We start from the raw sequence: 4,938 nt of genomic DNA, 5'->3' as shown, positions 1-4,938 counted from the left end.
TAACTCTACTTCCACTTATACCTCTCACAATCAATGTCTAGTAGGTGAAGGAGACCTTTATGAATTCCCTTATAACCTTACTTTCACCTATGCATCTTTTGAACATCCCATATCTACATGGAATGTATGGGGCTAGAAATAACCTCCATATGTCTATAATAAATGAGGCCACATTCAGAAGCAAAATAGAATAAAAAGTTGAGCCCGCAAAATATAATTTACAATGCACACTACAAAAAAATTAATATATAACAACATATATATTAAGACACTTATATTTAAGTGCCTTAAGATATATCTATTAGGGCATATTTTGATTTCGCGCCTATTAATTAGCGATTTGGCGCTAAGGCGCTAATAAAGGCATCGTCGATTAGTTACTGTGTATTTCATTTTTCTCATATCAAACTGCTTCGCCTCTGTTGTCGCTGCTTCGCCTCGATCCATCGCTGCTTCGCCTCGATCCATCGCTGCTTCACCTCTGTCGAAAGCGCGCGTTCTCTTCCTGTTTGCAATTCCTTATTCTCTCTGATTCGTGAACGCTACATCAACAATCAAGACCCTGCATCAGGTAAAATGATTTCAATCAAGCCTTTATACTTCAAAAGCCAAATCCCCACGGTCTTGGATTTGAAAAAATTTCTTCTTTCTTCTTTTGATTTCTAGTGTTCTTGATCATATAAATTTGACACAAAACCGAGTTATTTTGCGGTTTGGCGATAAAACAGAGATCGTGCGAATAAGTTTTCACGGTGCTGCTTCGTGTTCTTTCGTCTAGGTCAAATTTATTCGCCTCTATAATTCATCGGCATTTTAATCTGTTTGCATTCTTTTCATTTTCTAGTTTCTGAACAATCAGCGTATAGAAGTTGTTATCGCTGATCTTGAAGTTCTTTAGGACATTGGTCTCTAGTTTTAATCTGTTTGCATTTTCTTGTTTGATTTGTTGCTTCCCCTATTTATATTGGAAATATTCCGTGCTACAAACTGAGTTTATTGTTTGCTCTAGTTGACTTGATTGCATTATGTTTTTTCTCTGATATTTTGATATTGACAAGTCCATGCATTGAAAATACATTAAGCACTAAATATGAATTTCTTAAGGAATTATGAACCAAAAATACCTTTACAACCAAAATTTGTTCCGGGGGCGCTGCCCCCAGAAACCCCCGCAAGGGCGCTGCCCCTTGACTTAAATTGATTATGTACGCATATGAAGATTGAAGTAGAATTTCTGTTTTATTTAAGGAGAAAAATTCTTGTAATTTTATATTTATGAAATAAATTTTTATTTGAAGAAAAATATCTTATGTAAGCTCTCATATGTATGTGAGATTTTAAGAAATTTGATTGTAGATTAATTATTTCAATTGAAATATTATGAGTCAACATAATTAATTGATAATTAAATGTAATTTTGAAATACATAATAATGTCATTTTATTAAAATTATTTCATTAAATTGAAGTGTTGAGAAATCATATATTTTAGGATAACTAATATGTGCATTATTATTAAATATATTCCATCAAATAAATGCACTATGAAAGTTAATCTATTATGACATATAATATTTGTCATATTTAGTTGCAAATTCCATCATATGAAGGTGTTAGAAAAACTTGTCTATTAGGACACCTAGAAGGTGTCATTGAGGAGGCTATGCCATCAAAATTATATGTCATAAAAGTTTAGTTTTTAGGGCACATAAAGATGCCCTTAACCCTATGCCAACAGCCACCTAAGTGACACCATTGTTTGATGCCTCAATATATCATGTGCCCTAATAGATATATATTATGACACTTTGAGGTGCCCTAATAGCCATTATTTTTTGTAGCGCATTTTATCAATTTCCCACATTACAACATCTATCATATGATCATAAGTGCACATGCTAAACTTTATAGAATTAATATGTATACAATTTATTGAGCATGATCATAAACATGGGTATACCATAATCCATAAAATGATGTATGTGTGTCTTATTCATATTTTTCACTTGTCAGCGTTTGGGAAAGCATTTTGTAAACGAATTTTAAAATATCATTTTGAGACTTTTGTTGAATTATAACCAATATAACTTTTCCAACTTTAATAGAAAATATTAAAAAAAAAATTGCATAGGCAATACCATATGGTGAAAACTTCTTGCAATGAAATATATATTTAGAATAAAGCATTTTATAATATACAAAAATTAAACGGCGAAAAGATAATTATACTCATTAAAAATCATATTTGTTCTTTATCTTTTCATAGGAATGTCTGAATTAAAATCATAATAGGGTATTTGGAGCCTACCTCTAGTAATCTCTTAACTGGCATGACAAATGAATCTTTCTTTATAGCTAGCCTTCAACTCCTCTCTTTATCCTTCTATATATCTCCTCTTCTCCTCCCCTCCTCTTCTTTTCTTCTCCGAAAAGGTGCAGGGGGAAATGAGGTGGGTGAAATAGATTTAGATTTTTATAAAAAAAACATGTTTCGGTGCTCCACGATGCTGTGTTTAACTTGTAGTACCACAACTTTAAGTTAGAATATTCTAGATTCCCACAAATTCATCTAAACTAAGAGTTTTGTGTTGCAGCGCTTCCTTATCCCTCTCCTCAAGATAGAGTGGACAACGTCGTAGCTCTCCTACTATTCTCTTTCTTCACTATTTAATTTTTATATTCCTTTGGATTTTGATTTAAATTTTAATAACTTAATATTCCAATATGAAATAAAAATGGATTTAGAGTCATACCAAGTTAATCCATAATTATGTAAGTTTCAAAACTACGGGTATTACATGGAGTCACTTAGAGAAGCAAGTATTGAGAGTTGTGCTTTTGGCATTGACAAAACAATGCTTCCTTCAATATATTACATAAAGGTCCACAATTTGCATATAAAACCTCTATTTTGCATGTAATATAAGCTTTCGATAATGAGCAAAACTTATCTAGTATAAAAGTTTTTTTAATCTAAATATGGTTTAGTACACTTTTATAATGATTTATCAATGTGTTTAATTTGATCATAAGCTAGTTGAGTAGAACATAAATGTTCTCTCCATCATATGGTTTGACCTTCTAAAAATGCAAAAAGTATAAAAAATACATAAGCTATGTGCATAGAAAAAGGTATAAAAAGATAAAGATATATAAGAAAATTAAAAAATAATAATAATGAGTTCAATTCCCCTTTCAACTATTGAATCCTAGAGTATTTCGTTCCTTTAATCTCATCAAAATTTGGTTTTGGGGGATTCCAATTTCAACTAACATCATCCAATGATGATTCATAAGAGCTTCTTAAGAATCCAATAAGTTTTCAATTCTATAGTGTTCTAGAATGTTCTAAATCCCTCAAATGAACATGAACTAAACTGAGATTTATTCATAAATTTTTTTAAAAAATGTGAATAACAAAGTTCTATGGGGTTTGCTTAAGATTTAACCTAAAACTTTTTAATGCTCTATTTAACATTATTCTCTTTTATTTATTGTGTTTTGCTATGTTACATAGTATAATGTTTGGAGATGCAATTAAATATTGAATGAAAAAGATAAGAGTTGTTAAAATTATTGTTTATATTACTATAACAAATATGATTGTTTAATAAAAAAAATTATTATGGTGCCCTTTTTAGTTGATATAATAACTAAAATAGACATATTTTGAATTTATTAATTATATTGCATCATATTCTTGTATGATAAGATTATAGAGTGTCATTTTAGATGGTTTCGTCATATAAAACGAAGGTCTTCCGATGACCCAATTAGGAGACTATCTATAATAGATTTGGCTTATATTAAGAAAGACAAAGGTAGACTTAAAAAGACTTGGTTAAAAATATTAAAAATGAACTTTCTTTATTATATTTAAATAAGAATTTGACACTTAACAAGACACAATGGATAAAAAAGATTCATATAATCGATCCCACACAGTGGGATAAAGGCTTTATGTTGTGTTATATACTTGTATAGTATCATATTCTTATATAGTTAAATTAGTTGAATATATATATATATATATAATAGGTTAAATGAGTAATATTTGGGTTACACATGTTTAGATGAAATACTTTGACTATTACCATAAATGGGTTAGAATTAGGTCATACGGGAAAAAACTAAAATTTTATTTATTCTTTTATTATATAATTAAGTTATAAAATTCAAATATATTGTTGAGATGGCCGAGTTGGTCTAAGGCGCCAGATTAAGGTTCTGGTCCGAAAGGGCGTGGGTTCAAATCCCACTCTCAACAGTACTTTTTTCCTGGCTTAATAATGTTACTATGGTTAACGATTCATCACACGCTTTAATTGTTTTATTTTCCCCAAAAATATATTCCATACTTATAAAATATTCATCACACGCTTTAATTGTTTTTTATTTGGGACGATTCAATTTAAATTTACATTAGTTGGAATTACTTTATTAAAAAAAATTATTTCTAGGAAATTTCATACATAGCATCCAAAAATTTTATATTTATATTTGTAAAATCTAAATTATAATATATACTTCGGACCACCACTTGAGGTCCTCATCTCCGCCGGACCACCACTTGAGGTCCTCATCTCCGCCGGACCACCACTTGAGGTCCTCATCTCCGCCGGATCACCGCCTGACGTCGTTGCTCCGCCGGACCACCGCCTGACGTCGTTGCTCCGCCGGACCACCGCCTGACGTCGTTGCTCCGCCGGACCACCGCCTGACGTCGTTGCTCCGCCGGACCACCGCCTGACGTCGTTGCTCCGCCGGACCACCGCCTGAAGTCGTTGCTCCGCCGGACCACCGCCTGACATCGTTGCTCCGCCGGACCACCGCCTGACATCGTTGCTCCGCCGGACCATCGCCTGACATCGTTGCTCCACCGGACCACCACTTAAGGCCCTCACTTACGCCGGACCATCACATGAGGCCCAAACTTCTG

General features: G+C 32.6%; 1 non-coding gene across 1 annotated transcript; it reads left to right on the top strand.

The window, feature by feature from the left end:
* Positions 1–4,185: 4,185 nt before the first annotated feature.
* On the top strand, positions 4,186–4,266 carry TRNAL-AAG. The gene has a single exon. It is a non-coding gene; the product is annotated as a tRNA-Leu (tRNA).
* The last annotated feature ends 672 nt before the right edge of the window (positions 4,267–4,938 follow it).

The sequence above is a fragment of the Dendrobium catenatum genome, unplaced genomic scaffold, assembly GCF_001605985.2.
Source record: "Dendrobium catenatum unplaced genomic scaffold, ASM160598v2 fragScaff_scaffold_943, whole genome shotgun sequence".
Classification (NCBI taxonomy): domain Eukaryota; kingdom Viridiplantae; phylum Streptophyta; class Magnoliopsida; order Asparagales; family Orchidaceae; genus Dendrobium; species Dendrobium catenatum.
The sequence above is the reverse complement of the archived record's forward strand: the minus strand, read 5'-3'. Positions and strand labels throughout refer to the sequence as shown.